This window comes from Fukomys damarensis, unplaced genomic scaffold, assembly GCF_012274545.1.
Source record: "Fukomys damarensis isolate Sample0158 unplaced genomic scaffold, DMR_v1.0_HiC HiC_scaffold_38, whole genome shotgun sequence".
NCBI classification, from domain to species: Eukaryota; Metazoa; Chordata; class Mammalia; order Rodentia; family Bathyergidae; genus Fukomys; species Fukomys damarensis.
In genome coordinates, this window is record NW_022900950.1 from 50282445 (window position 1) to 50298523 (window position 16079).

Sequence of the window (16079 nt, forward strand, 5' to 3'; positions counted from 1 at the left end):
CGGGCGAGGCGCGGGGCTGCTGGGGAGGCTGCGGGCAGTGGGGCAGGAGGAGAAGCCGCTCCACCTGCAGCTGCTGTACGGAACGCCGCGGTGACAATTGTTATTACTATTCTTATTCTTAATGACAATGGCCAGTTTTATTTACTTTTCTCGGTAACAAGGTGCTTAACTGGGTATCTAGAGTTTGGGCTTGCGTTCTTTACTAACGTTGCACTTTTGCGCAGCCGGGTCCCGCTGCTCATTTTGTAATGCCCCCGAAAAGTGAAAGTTCTGATTTTCTCTTCCTTTGATGTGACCTGTTTTTTTTTTTTTTTCCCCTTTTTTTTTTGTTTTTTTTTTATTTACTTTTCTCGGTAACAAGGTGCTTAACTGGGTATCTAGAGTTTGGGCTTGCGTTCTTTACTAACGTTGCACTTTTGCGCAGCCGGGTCCCGCTGCTCATTTTGTAATGCCCCCGAAAAGTGAAAGTTCTGATTTTCTCTTCCTTTGATGTGACCTGTTTTTTTTTTTTTTTCCCCTTTTTTTTTTGTTTTTTTGTTTTTGTCTTTTTGTTCCTAAATTCCTGGTTAAAGAATAGATGTGGACGAATAGGTGGTTTAGGGAGGAATTCAAGCGAGCGTTAGCGGATACCTATTTCTCACTGTTAAGAGTCGTCTGTTCTGATTATCATTTTCGTGACTCCTCTCTGCAGTGGTGTTGAACCTATGTGTACAGTGATATGTTTGCATGTATGTTCGTGTTTCTCTGGAGATGGAGAGAGAGCACTAGAAAGAGCACATTAGGTAGAAGTAAAAAGTCCCAATCAGAAAGTAAACGACAGGGGGCTTCCTTCCAGGTTGTTGCCCCACTGCCCCGCGCCCCATTTGCTTTTGAGTACAAGTGCAGAAACTTTAGTAACAGATGGAAAATGAGAGACCTCAGTGGAAATCTCTTTCTAGTTTTTGGAATCTTTCAGCTTCATCCCCTAATCAAGTCTTCTCCTTAGGAACAAGACATTTTTAAAACAATGAAAAAAGTGGAATGGTGAAAAACTACTCTGGAAAATATTATGCTAATTGTTTTCCTTTCAAATTTTAGCATTTGGTTTCTTTTCCTTTTAAGATTAGTTTGTTCCTGATTATGTGGCTCAGACTCCAAATTTATTTCTCTTTTGCCTGTGTCTACACCATAGATTGATGGGCCTCCCAAAAAGCGAAGAAAGTATATAGGCAAAGGCAGATCTGATGGCCAAGTTTTGTCTTAAGTAGTGTATATTGTGCATAAATGTGAAAAAAATGTTTCTAAAGCATAAAAAAAAGTCTATGTGCCGATATGTAGAGTCAAGTTCCCTACACTCTGAAAAGTCATTTGGATCATTAGAACTACTGAAATTCATTTTTACTGACCGATGCTTGGCTTTAAAATTAGTTTGCATAGTCAAAATCAAGGCAATACATTTTTCTATTTTTTGAAAGTGTTTTGTCATAAATAGAATCAGCTAGCAGCAGTCTGCATTTCTTGCAGATTTCTTACAGTACCAGATCCGATTGTAAGGCCATTTAATATGTACTATTTTCAGGTGTGAATATTTTGTCTTCTACTGTTACTACCATTTGAGCAAATTAATTTTTATGAAAAGTCCATGGTTTGGTATATTTTATGTGTATGCCTCAGTTATTCTAATACATCTCACATGTTTTATCTATAGAAATGTTACACAAATGTATGGTGGATTTTAAAGGCTCAAATCATAGTCATTTGGTTTGTTTTTCTATGTATTAGATTTATCCTATTATTCCTTGAGAATATTACTACCTCAGTTTTCTCCTTTCAAAAAATTATGGCTGTATGTCTCTTTAATGTAGCACTGCTTTTATTTTAAGGGCCTACTTTATCTGATGCTCAGTACAGTGAGACTGTTTAGCCATCAGCTTTACAGTTTGGCAGAACCCCCTGAAGAAGCTTGTCAAAGTGAGCCACATTGCTTGTGCTGTTAGCAAATTGATTAAGTAATCAGCCAGAGTAATGGTGAACACCAAGGTTATAGACCTCCTGTTTTTTGTTTGTTTGTTTGTTTGTTTGTTTTCCTTCCCTGTGTTGCTAAAATGAGATAAAAGCCTTATGCAAAAAGCAGCTTTAGCCACCTGGGGCAGGTAATGCTATTGATTTCCCTAATGAATAGGGTGTGTTCTCAGGATCCTCAAGTTTGCTCTCCGTGAAAGGACACAGCTTTGTTGAAACAATGTAAAAAATATTGCTAGAAATCATTATTTTTCATTAACTTCTCTCCTATTTATTTTTCTTTTAAATGGGGTAGAAGTTTGTTAAACAGTTTTGCCAGTGTGGATTTAATCTAAGATTTTACTATATGGAAATAACTAAAGTAATTTGTATTTTATGCTCATATTTGTTTTTTAAAGTTCCTTTAAAGAATGGTTACTTTTGGGTGTATATTGATTCAATATTGAGCCCCATGGTAACCCAGGCCATTAAATACTTTTGAGAAAGAGGTATTTTCTTGGTCTGTGTTTACCTGTTTATATGAATTATATGTACTAGGAAATGCCTTTATTTTTCACCAGTCACAGTGGCTTAAATGCATAAATTTATATCAAGTGTCCTTATGCTCTTACCTAGACAACAGTTTTACATTTTCTCAAATGTTAATAAAGATTGGAAGACAGCTCTTCTCTTTATACCTCATGGCTCACCACAAGACCTAACTTCATTTTTCTTCTTCATTAGTTTTGGCCAGTTATTTCCTTTTCCCCTTCAAGCTGATGGTATTTTTTCTTCTCCTCTGTTTGAACTAGAGATCATGGGATTTCTTTTAAGAAAATATTACCAATAAGGAAATGACATGCAACCAGCATCATGGAATATGAAAAAACCAAACATAACAAAAGGGCAATGTCTGTCTTTAAAGGTGTATTTATGAATTCAATTACTGGTTGCAGATGTCTTCTATACATAAGATACTTCAGTAGGTGCTAAACTTCAAACTTCATTAAGACAATATTTCATTTGAGACTTTATAATTTTAGACATTAAAGTGAAATTTTAAATCATGCAACTACTTGAGGGTTTTTTTTTTCAGTTTTTTGATGGTAGCATATTTATTGAGATAGAAAGGTATTCATTATAAGCCATCATGTGAAGCTTTTTGTTCAACTTATTTTATTTGTTGTGTGGGTAAAATAGTGCTATTTATTTATACTGCTCCAAATACTTGGAAACAGTTTGTGTCGTCTTAGCTGTAGTAACCATTTTAGAATATTTTTCTGCAACCAGCTGTTATTAGATATTTGTGTGTTGTATGATTGACTCCTTCATCAAAAAAGATAAATCATATTTGTTTCCTTAATGTTCATTTTAAATCATATTTGTTTCCTTAATGTTCATTTGTCTAAGCAACATTGAAATCGGTGCTGTGAATTATGAAATGTCTCCCCTAAGTATGAACATTGCTTGTTGCTTACCATGTGGAAGGCACCATGGTAAGTGCTAAATTAATGTTTTATCTTACTCCACAATGATTACACTGAGAATTCTAGTATAAACATCAAGTTTCAAAGACAGCATAGCGTAATAAAATTGTCCTGCTGCCACTTGTTAGTTGTGTACTCTTGAGCTAGCTTTCCAATCTCTATACCCCTTAGGTTTCCTTACCTGTAAGGGGGGTGGATGGTACCCAACTCAAGGCCTTATGAGGATTTAAAGACATAATCTATGTCTCCTTATAGCTCAGTACCCATTAGTTATTAGAAGACTAAAGAAAGAAGCCGAACAGCATGGGTTTCCTATTCTCCACCATCCCTGCTTTATGTGATGGTAGTTGATGCTCATGGAAATATTTAGAGGGCTTCAGGGTAAACCCTGGGCATTTCCGTCGAGTCTGAACATTTAGTTTGCTGATGTCACTGAATATTAGAGGACCTAGTTGGCAGTTTCCAGCGGCACACAGGCAATGTGCTAGTAAGTGTCCATTCTGTCACTGGTCCTTATACATTGGGCTGCAGAGGAATAGTGACACAGTGCTTGCCTAAAAGAGTCCAAGTACAGTGAGGTGTCTAAGGAGGCTTTGATGTTTTATTTGTGTGTGTGAGCTGCTGTATTGAGCTAGCTAAATCCATATGACTTTCAACCAGTAATGCAAGAATGAAAGATGCTTTGTTCTCTGCCTCCCATGCCAGCTGGGGTGCTTAAGCAAAAAGGCTGCAGTGTGGCTCTCCTTTGAATGGCTAGAGGGAAAGGTGTTACAAAAACATATAATCTTCCTCAAGTTTTTCTTAACATGCACAGCTTTGGGAGCTGAGAATACTGTCCTTGAGTTTGCCTGGAATTTAGTTCTAGACTTACAAGGAAGATATAGCATGCCGTGCAAATGTAACACGAGCTATGTGGCCTCGATTCAGCCCTGAACGATGCTTAGAAATGCTTAGAAATGCTTTGCAGTGACTTACGTTTTATTCTCATGTCAATAGCAATTTATGATCTTACACAGCAGATGCAATGGTTTGCTTTTCAATCTATTATTCTGCTTTATGCTTACTGTCCTGATTGAACATATTTTATTCATAAGTGTCATGAGGCTACAAATTGTGTAAGAGGTGTAATAGTGGGGATAAGCCAACATTTCCTGGACTTGGAATGGTGTACTGTATTCGGTGTTGAAGAGCTTAAATTCCTGATACTGCAGCTGGACAACTGGAATTGTAGTTTATGCCTCAGTACCACATAGTTTAGTATGCCATGACAGTTTTGCTATATTTCAACTCTCATAATATATTTTGATATCAGAAATTTTTATCGGGTTTAAACTGATAAAAACCCCTGGACACTGCTTCTCTCTCCCACAATGCCCCAGGTAGTCACCTGCCTTCATAGTGTGAAAAAAAATCTTTCATTTCTTCTGCCAGTAATCCCAGATGAGGTAATACCCAACAAAGGATGAGAACATGGTGTTCACCTGGGTTCAGGAGCCCCAGGGAAGACAGATCATGGGCTTTATTCTTCTTTCCACTGTAATTCCAAGTAGAGAAACTCTGCTTTTCTAAGTGTGATGTAGGATCTGGTAAAGACTTCCTTTGAAGAGTACATTCTGTGAGCAAAATAAAAGATAGACAGTAGGACACAGGGAGACATGCTTTGCACAAGGAAAGGGGTCCAAGAGATGGGTTGAAAAAAATTAAGAGATTGCATGCAAACCACCAAACAAAGTGGTTTTAGATGCTTTCAGTGTTGAGATGTAATCTGTGTTCCTGCTTCTCGTTGGATGTTCTGAATCACAGTACCTTGCCTGGCCATTGTTGGCGAACTACCTTCATTATACGCATACCATCATTTCCTAGCCCACCCAGATCAGAGCCAGACATACAAGAGACCTGTCTAAGACACCACTGCTCTCAGTAGGAGCAAAAGATCCCACTCCTCAGACTCAGTGTATTTAAAGGGTTGCTTCCAGAGGATCTGTAACTTAGTCCATCATATTACCCAGATGTTCTGCTGGAGAGAAGAAAAAACAGCCTGTTCTATCCACTTACTCACTGTATTTGCAGTACATATTTGTGAAACATATGATGTCCCCAGTGAAGTTTTTTGTTTTTTTGGGTTTTTTTAAGGAAAATAGAAAAAACAGTGATAGAAATGATACTGACTTTCTGAAAGGAGCTAAAATGGTAGACCAGTGATTTAAAGCAGAACCATGAGGGGCTGGGGATCTGGCTCAGTGGTTCCGACACCTGCCTTGCAAGCACAAGGACCTGAGTTCGATCCCCTGGTACCAAAAAAATAAAGCAGAACCATGAGTATAACAAATCTGGTTTGGCACCACTTGCTTGGTAGAAATTACTTAGGAACCAGAAGGGCTGGTTTTGCTAATCTTGTACTGTGAACTGTAAGACAAGCGGTAATGAATTGGAGCAATTGTGATTTTTAGAGCCATATCTGAGGATTTGATTTGGCTAAGTGTATTTCCTTTATTTTCATGGGGAAAAGAGTTGTTTTCAAAAGTAATGTTTCAAGAAGGTGTACAGTAGAAGCATTAGAGTATTGAAAGCTTCAAGAACTACCTACAGTAGTGGAGGTATGGGTTTGTTGACAGATTCTGGTTGAAGATTAAGGGAGGCCAGGCCCAAATCTCTGGCCTGACCTTTAGACCCATCCCCCCACCCCCCTCCCCATGACCTCTCTACCCTTCAGAAACAAGTGCACAAAGATTAAAAGGCACCTTGCTTTTAGATACCTTGTAGAAGGTTTCTGAAATAGAAGGGACACATTTTTTTTGCGGGGGAGAGGGTACCGGGGATTGAACTCTGGTCTTTGCTCTTGCAAGGCAGGCCACCGAACCGCTGAGCTAAATACCCGGGAAGGGACACATTTTTAATGAGGGTGAGAAGCATAGGAAATTGGTACCCTCTGAGGAGTTCACAAAGCCCTGGTCAGAGAAAAGATCCTGTAACTTAAAATGCTCTTTGTAGTGGTTAGATTTTTTAAAAAATATTTTGTTTTTTATTGTACTTGTTCACAGTGCATAATGATTAATTCCCTGTGTGGAGTTGATGCATATACATAACACATCTTCATTCTTTTTTTCACCCCCTTCCTCTCCCCTCCACTCCTCTCCCACCATCTCTTGGTCCCTTTCTATTGTGCAATAGATGTCTCCTTATTTCCTATTATCTGTCGTTTATTTTGCTCTTTACATTGGACCTTGAGTTACAACCGGCCTGACAAACAACTTGGGTTGTGACCAGAATTTTAGTTTTAACTTAGGAACAAAGTCTTGAGATTTTGATCTAGATGCTAACCCCTTGTGTTTCCAGATGGCCTCAGATACAGATTTAACCCTTAAAGAGTTCTGGAAGGAACATTACAACGTCTTTTCCTGTGTAGGGTTAATTGAGAAAACCTGGGCCAATGTCTCTAAGGACACTGAGATCTGCCTGTATGCAGGAGAGAGACTTTGAAGGCTGCAGAGGGGGCCTGAATCTTCAGTTGACCGACTTGAGCTATATCCAGCCCTCACAAATGAATTGTGTTGATAAGTCAATGGTCCATTGTATTTATATTTTGGTTTCTCATATAAGAGAAACCATGCAATGTTTAAGCTTGTATGTCTGATTTATTTCATTTAGCATTGTTATCTGCAGGTGCATCCATTTTCCTACAAATGACTCAAGTTTCTTCTTTATGGCAGAGTAGTACTTTGTTGTGTGTAACTCTCACATTTTCTTTTTCCATCCATTTGTTCATAGACATATAGGCTGCTTCCAAGATTTAGCTGTTATGAATTGTGCTGCTTAAACATGGTTCTGCATGTATCATTGTAATGCAATGTATTTAATTATTTTGGGAAAATACCTAGAAGAAGGATAGCTAGGTCAAATGGAATTTTCTAGTTTTAGTTGTTTTGAGGGATGTCCATATTGATTTCTGTAGTGGCTGTAATAGTTTACAGTACATTTCTACCAGGAATGTAGAAGGGTTCCTTTTCCCGATGGCTTGGTCAGCATTTGTTATGATTTGATTTCTTGATTACAACCCTCCTTTCTGGAGTAAGATAGAATCTCAGTGTTGTTTTAATTTGCATTTCTATACTGTTGACTTTTCATGTATTTATTGGCCATGAGTATTGCCTCTTCTGAGAAGTGTTCATTTCAGTTGTTCATTTTTTGAGTCTTTTGGGAGATGTCTAATTTTATTAATTATTTATATCTTTGAGATATTAATCCTCTACCCACAGAATAGCTGGCAAAACATTTTCCCCATTCTGTAGGTTGCCTCTTCACTCTGTAGATTGTTTCCTTTGCTGTGCAGAAGCTTCTTAATTTGATTGGACCCCATTTGTTGATTCTTGGTATTATTTTTTGTGCAATTGGAGTGCTGAGCAGAAAGTTCTTGCCTATGCATATGTCAAGAGTTTTATCTGTTTCATCTTCCAGCAGATTATTTCTGTTTTAACATGTAGATCTTTGATCCATTTTTAGTTTGGTACATGATGAGAGATATTGGTCTAGATTCATTCTTCTGCATGTGCATAGCCAGTTTCCCCACACCATTTGTTAGAGAGGCTGTTCTTCTCCAGTATATATATTTGGCCCCTATGTCAAAGGTCAGACAGCTAACTGTTGTTTCTGCATTCTCTATTCTATTCCATTGATGTTTTGTGTCAATACCTTGCTGTTTTTGTTGCTGTAGTTTTGCAGTATACCTTGAAATCTGGGATTATGATACCTTCAGCTTGGGTCTTGTTACCTAGGATTGCTTTTGCTAGTCTGTGTCTCTCCTTGATCCATATTAATTTTAGAATTGTTTTCTGTAGTTCTGTAGTTAGGAATGCTGTTGATATTTTTATTGGAATTATATTCAATCTATACATCAGTTTTGAATGTATGGCTATTTTGACTGTAATTGCCTATCATAGTTTTAAACTGTTTTTAAATAGCAAGTACATTTCTCAAATGTGTAATCAAGAAATTTACATAAGAAATATAATTATGGGGCCAGGGATTTAGCTCAGTGGTCCCATCACCTGTCTCGCAAGCACAAGGACCCAAGTTTGATCCCCACCCCCCCAAAAAAAGAAATATTATTATTGAAATAAGAACCAGCATAATTCCTCCTAAATCTCCATGAAAGATCCAAGGGAATTGTCATTTGCACTGCCAATCTTAAAAGTATAGCTGCAGTTATTTAGCCTCTGTGAACCTGTTTCCTCACCCTTAAGGGTATTTCCTTATTCATCTTTTATGATTCTATTACTGATTTCTACTCAAACTGTTATTAATCATAAGTATATGACCAAATATATTTTTCAAATTTGTCTTGAAGTACAAATTCTACCCATCTATTAGATTTTTAAGTACTGGACTGTGTGATTTTCTCATTAAGACCTGTCAAGTTTTGGTGGATTGAAGTAGTCAAGTGCAGTATTTCCATAACTTAAAAAGCCATGTGCACACTTTATGGATTTTGATCAACTCCTCCAACTTCCACTGTCAGACCAGGCCTAAACACACGGGACAAAACAAACAGGCTGCTTTCAGCAAACAACAGCAGCTTCTCAGTAAATAAGGCAAATGGACTCAAAACGAAGTATACAACCCCCCTAGTGCTGAGAAGTCCAGTGATTATCTACACACCTGAGCAGACTCCTTGGGCATCCAAGTCACAAACAGTCCTTACAGTTATAGCCCCTTCCCCAAAATCTATATAAGTATTGTTTTCCTTCCCTGCCTGGTTGCTAGAACCTCCCTGATTTTAGTTCCTGTTCACTGGAATAAACTTTTCTTTCAAAAGCCTACTTAAATGAGTAGATTCATGTGCCATCTATAACAACTACTTCTGCGTCATGGGGGATAAAATTACACACTAATGTAGAAAGTAAATTTCTTCTCATCTTTTCCCCAGCTTCAAATGTTTGGCATAAAATATTCCAGATATTTGTGTGTGTGTGTGTGTGTGTGTGTGTGTGTGTGTGTAGTACTGTATATATGTATATATAACACTTTCGTGTAAACACATTTTTTGTCAACTCAATTTTTTTCTCAACATTTTATTGCAGGCATCCCATGATACTCTTTCTAATATCAGTCTTTCACTTTATAGGCTTATTACTGCTTGGTGGATCCAGCAGATAGATTGCAGGCTATTATGTATGGAAAGTAGTGAATTGTGACTGTACATTCAATGGTAAATGAAAAGCAGCTGTTTTTATTGAGCATCATGGGAAGATGTGCTCAGGAAGGTTTATGCTGAGAAAAATGTGGCACAAACAGAAAAGTGGTGCTAAGACAACAAGAAAGTAAAAAGCACACAGATAAATCAATCTTTCAGAGTTCTAAGGATGTGAACCCCTGCCAGGTACCCCTCATGTTCTCTGGCCCAGAGCTTCAAAGATTTCCTGGGTCTTTGTAATTTTATTTTCAGGCTTTCTTTTTTTTGGTGGTGGTGGTGGTGGTGTTATTTTATTTTTTATTTCTTTCTTAAAACAATGGCACTAGGATGCTTCCCAAACTTAAGTGGGTGGAGGGGAGTGGTCTCCTAGACCCATTATATTACCTGTACTAGGCTCAACACCATTTATTTTGTCTGTCCAGGTATTGTTAAGAACCACTGAACTAGGATTCATGAGATTCAGACATGTTTATTTTAGAAAAATGAGATTATACAGATAAAAAAGGGAGAAAAGCAAAGTTTCCTGTATTCCCTTCATATGGAAATCATTTAATAATATAATAATATTTAATATAATATTTAATATTAAATAATAATTATTACCATATGAAATATATACCTAAAGGCATTTTATATACATATAAATACATGTGTGCCTATACGTATATATTTTCAGTTTTGAAATATCCTGTTACATTGCTATATTCTTTTCAAATATAGAAGGACATTTTTCCAGGTGGCATAGTATGTTAAACTTTTTTGATTAAAAAATAGTATCTGGTATAATTGATAATATGAAATAGGAAGAAAAGGTCCAAGGAGTAGGTAAGGGTAGGGGAAAGGAAAGAAGGGAAAAGAAAAAATATGAGAAAAAGAAAAAATGGAAACAAAGTCTTTGTAAACAGGGAAGGATAGAGAAGGGTAAAGTGAGTGAAGGAAGTGCACTGGTAGGGGGAAAAATAAGAACCAAGATACATCATGTAAAGGTACAATATCCCAATGATTGTAACTGTACTATATACCTAAAAAGTACCAATAAACTTAATGAAAAAAAATCTGTATTCTTCTTCCAGAAATCTTATATATCAGTGGGTTCATTTCTCTTTAACTGATCCTGGGAATTAACAAATTTTCCAATTTTCATTATTCTGATAGGTAGAAAATTGCATTTAATTAATACACTGTTTGATTAATGGTGAGTTTATTCATCCCTTCTTGTGTTCATTACTAAATATATTCTGTTGCAAATGGCTTATGCCAATGCCATGCCAAGTTTTACACTGTAGTTACCCCTAGTGATTTGCATGGTATCTTTATATATTATAGATACCTAAAATGTCCATTTTTCCTCACTGGAAGTGAGCCATTTAAGAAGAGATATAAATTAGATACATACATGAGTCTTAGACTGGGTTTGCATATTAACACCACCATTTACTAGTTATATGACTTTGGTTAAGTCACATATGTAAACCTTAATTGTCACATCTGTAAAATTGGGACAATAATGACACTTTCTTTTATAGAGTTGCTTTGAAAATTAAATAGCATCTACAGTACCTGGAGTACTGAAAATGCTCAATGAATGTCAACTTTTTTCCCTCAGTGATAATTCAAAGGAAAATACCATACTCATTACTATTACTATTGTAATTACACATAACTGTTACTAAATTACAAGAGAATGACACTTGTATCCTTTTGAACAAAGCTTTTTCCACTTGATTGTGTATAGTTTGTAGAAATTGATGTTAGGACTTCCAGTCAGTGTGACCACTGGTGCTATGTTGATGGCCTCCTGCCACCTCAAATACATAGAAATGCGAGATAAAATATGTCACTGAGATGAATAGAAGAGAAAATCATGGGTGTTGGAAGCAAAAAATGGCAGGGAGCTGGAGGTGAAGTTGTAGTGGTCCGTGGATATCTGACTTAGGGGCTTTTTGGGGAGTAGGTACTGGAATTGTCTTATCTTCGTGGCAAGTAGAGATGAGGTCTGTGTAAAACCGAGACCCTTTCCCTGGAACAGGTATACATCTTAGCCAGGGAACTGTCAAGCTGATCCCATGACTGGGCAAATAATAATGCTAGCCAAAATATGTTTTGTTGGATTCACCTTTAAACATACAAGAAGTATTCGTCAAGATCATATGCCCACATGAGGCACCCAATAACTACTTTTAAATACACAAAATGGAAAATGACAATATTACAAGGAGATATTTATAAACCCATATCTAAAATGGGGATCTTTTTGTTAGACATGTCTCTCAGACAATAAAATATCCAGTGGACATAAGATTACTAAGGAATTTTTTAATAAATTCATAAACTTCATCTGAGATAGTAGAAAACACATACTCTCTACAGCACACATGAAATATTTACCAAGATTGATGAGTGCGTGGGTACAAAGAGATCTCAACAGATCCCAAAGGATGCTTAGCAGGTATCCCAGTCTGACTCGAGGAGAAGCTGGGTAGGGAAGGCTGGGAATACTAGTCTGGAAAGAACTTACATACTAGGTTACTAGCTGACAGAAGAGAGCCACTGACAGAGCGGGGAGGCTACAGGACTTGCATTAAGGGATGAATCTTGAATCAAGACCAAGTTACTCATCGTTTTCAAGGGCTAATGAGAATAGAACCAGCTCTGATTAAATCATTGTACAGAATGAAGGCCCAGTGATGTTGCTAAAGGTAGCAGTTGTTCAAAGGTGGTGAAGTGAAAGAGGTGAGTTAGCACAGAATGAATTGCAGGAGCCTGGGCCTACGAGTCAGCACCAGGCTCATGGCAAAACCTGGCTTCGTTCCAGCAAATCACCACTATGCTCATTAAAATATTTAGTTTGGTTTTTGTGTTTGTGTATTGAATGTAACATTTAAGCTTATTTGGGTATATAGTTATGATCTAACTGCCTTAGCAGCTTTTACTAAGTTCTGTGTTGGTTTATGTAACAGAAATAGCTGAAAACAAGTCTGGAATAATAACTTTCATGTATTATTTGTGTTAGAGAAATTATCATCTAGTTGATTCTCCTCTCCAGTTACAGAAAATGAAACACAGAAAGATGGTAAATTGTTAATTATAATAAAAAGTATTAAGTATTAATACTAACAGTTTTGGATGGTGTGCTATAAGTTAATTATTGTATAATTACTCATGCTTTTCTTCATTGATGCCTTGCAGCTGTCCTGAGATAAGGTCTATTTGCTTTTCGTCTTGCTGGTAGGGAAACTAAGTCTTAGAAGGATTAAGAAGCCTGTCTAAAGACCCTGAGAATTTAAACCCAGAAAGCAGGTATGGAATACAGCCCTTTAAGACTCCCCAAGTGCAAGTGTTTACCCACTTTGTTAGACCAGCTTGAGCCCCAAGTTGCTACCCAGACATTTGCCTCTAAGTACATGTACACATAAGTCTATAATGGATTTAAGAAGTGCAGAAGACTGTAATACAGATTATGCCCAAAGGCTGTGAAGAGTCAACCCCACAATTGGCTTGTTTGTGAAAAATGGTGATTATATTTAACTATCCTCTGCAGCATTTATTTCTACACTGCAGGCCTGCTTGGGCCAGAAGTGATTACCCCGTGTTTTAGTCCCAGCTGACTACTTTTACTTGACCTTGATGCAAGGAACAGTGTCATGGATTCTTTTCTTTCTTTTTCTTTTTTATTCTGAGTAGCCTCACTGAATGGATGATTGCTCACGATATGAGCTCCCACAATGGTCGCCAATTGACAGGTAGTTCTCCTGTAAGCACAATTCAGGAATTTGCAATGCATAAGAAATGTTTTAAGCACATCAATTAAACATCAACTCAAATTGAAACAAAGATACATTTACTAATTAGCTAAATTTTGTAACTTGATTTCTCTTGTAAAATCTCTTGATGTCTGATAGAGAAAAGAGCACAGTTACAGTTTCTCTGGCTTTGTTTTGGATTTCAGACCTTTGCAGGCAACATCAGGCTGCATCAAGCCGATAACACAGCACTAGCCTAGGCTCTTAAAGCCAGGAGTGTTTTCTCTCACTATTTTGCTTTATGCTTTTCAAAGCTCTTCTTGCTGTTTCCAAAGCATTACTTATTTTCTCCTTTTGGTTCTTTCCAAGCTGAGTGCAAACCCTGCTCTACCCTCTCTGAGTCTGACCACAGGACTCCGCCCCCACCCTCCAGTGTACTAAAGCCAAGCAGTTCTCATGTTTTGTGTTTATTTTTGTTTTTACTTTTTGTGTTTATTTCAACACTGCAGGCCTGCTTGGGCCTAAAGTGATTACTCCATGTTTTAGCCCAGTAGTCCCAGCTAATTACCTTTACTACCTTCTTTCATCTAAAGCTCACACCTGCTTTTTCCGGGATTTTGTGCTTGTCCTTGACCTTGATGGGAGAAGCACTGTGTCATGGATTCTTTTCTTTTTGTTTTTTCCTTTTTATTCTGAGTAGCCTCACTGAGCAAGTGATTGTGATTCAAGCCCTATTTTGGGTGCCAATTATTAAGAGACCCCTGTAGTCAGGTTCCAGTACCAGCCTGCCCATTGTGCAATGTAGGACTCAGCAAAAGAATACACTAGGAGACAGAACTAAGAGAGAGAAAGCGGGGCGCCAGGACAGCCAATGCTAGTGCAACTGATAAAGGCCCTGGCTATTATTGGCAGTCAGTTGGGGTAAATGTGTGGTTTCTATGGAAATTAATGTGAACAAGGCTCAGAAATGACAAGCATTCTCAAATTAGGAACAGAATAGACAAAATATATGATTGTAATTAGAACATTGTTCTTCTAATCTGAAGGTTTTAGTTGTGGGAACAGAATTTGAGGGCAAATTACTCTGACTTTGGCACGTAGGCTTCAGCCAGACTTATTTCTCAAAACACGCCAATTGTGGGGTTAACTCTTCACAGCCTGTTTTGGGCATAATCAGTATTACAGTCCTCTGCAAAGAAGTATTTCTCAGCAGTTTCCAGAAGCATTTCCACTGAAAATGGATATAAATTAGTCCCATGAAACTTTAAAATCAGGTCTGTTTTTCTGTTTTGTGACCATATAAGTCTATACTCCCTTCTATAATTGTTTTGGTTTCCATTGAAAATCAGTAAGGCATTTTACCCTTGTCTGATAATATCTGTAACTGTTTTAGATTTCACTTTTTCTAAGGTTCTCCATAAAGCTCAATATTATATCAGCTCTCTATTTTGTGCTATAGCAGGGTAGAGTAGGCACGAGAAAACCCACATGGAGTACTTATATTATGTCCATGACCCCCTAATTATTAATCACAGAAGGGAAATTGTAACTTTACAGTGACAGACTCCTCCTGAAGTCATCCAGTGCCCCATGAGATAATGTGTTAGAACTACAGCATCACTTTGTGATATTCTTGCCAAAAATACATACCTGAATCAAAGCTGGGCCAAACAAGGCTGAACTGAGGACATCCGATGGCCTTTTCTAAAGTGTTGGGGCGTGAAAGATAGACCAAAGAACTGTCCCAGATTAAAGGAGGCTAAGGCACCATTCACAGCCAAATGGAATGTGGGCTCATGAATTGTGTCCTAGCCCAGAAAAGGAACATTGGTAATTCACTAAATTTAAAATGCTAGATCCATGATACTTTCCTAATAGTGACAGCTGTACCCTGATTATATAAGCTGTTAATATTTGGGGGACTTGGGGGAAGCCACCTGGGAATTTTTCTATTTTTACACCTTTTTGTATAATCCTGAAATTATTTCAAAATTAAGTTAGGAATATTTTTAAATTTTAATCACTAACCTTAAATATTGTTGGGTTGCCTTACCATATTCCCCTAAAGTAGCGATGGCAGACCTTTTAGTGCTTGCAGTGATACAAACAGCCCACTGCAGCACAGGTGCCCTAGGTTCACCACCACTGCCCAAAAGCATTCATTCTCCAAATTCCTAGAGAACTATTTCATACTCTCTCCTTTTTCTACAACCTGTCTATAGTGCCTTCTTCAATCTTATTTATTGAGAAAATAAAGACAATCACAACCTCCCAGCACCTGCTCCTAGTCACCACTAAACCTCATCCTCTCTTGTCTATCAGAAAAAATGTTCCATAAAAATCTTCCCTTTTACTATGAATAGTCCATCTCCCTCTCCTTCTACCTTTCTCCACCTCCCTTACAATCATAAAATAGGCTCTTATTTCTCTCCTCTTAAAACAAGATGAAAATAAGCTATTGAGCCCACTTTCACCTTCACCAAGCATCCTCAATTTCTCTTATTCTCTTTTCAATAAATCTGAAATGTCTTTACAGTTGCTGTCATCCCCAGCCAGTTCTTTTGGGAAATGATTCCAAATGCATTTTTGTCCACTTTTACATCAACTACACATAAATTATTGCTAGTGGATCTCACGTTTGTGTATTTAGTGGTCAGCTCCCTGTCCTTCCCTTTTCCA

At 37.5% G+C, this 16079-nt stretch overlaps 1 protein-coding gene across 6 annotated transcripts in view; it reads left to right on the forward strand.

Moving 5' to 3' along the window:
- The first annotated feature begins 1 nt into the window (after position 1).
- The window catches only part of Lcp1 (lymphocyte cytosolic protein 1), a 76796-nt gene continuing 60718 nt past the window's right edge, over positions 2-16079 (forward strand). For 4 of the 6 annotated variants that reach the window (XM_033759885.1, XM_010637026.2, XM_033759886.1 and 1 more), the window contains exon 1: positions 2-75. The gene's annotated coding sequence lies outside the window, so the exon portion shown is untranslated. Of the gene's footprint in view, positions 76-12854; positions 12958-16079 lie in introns of those variants that run through there. The other 2 variants (XM_033759889.1, XM_033759887.1) reach the window with 2 other exon arrangements.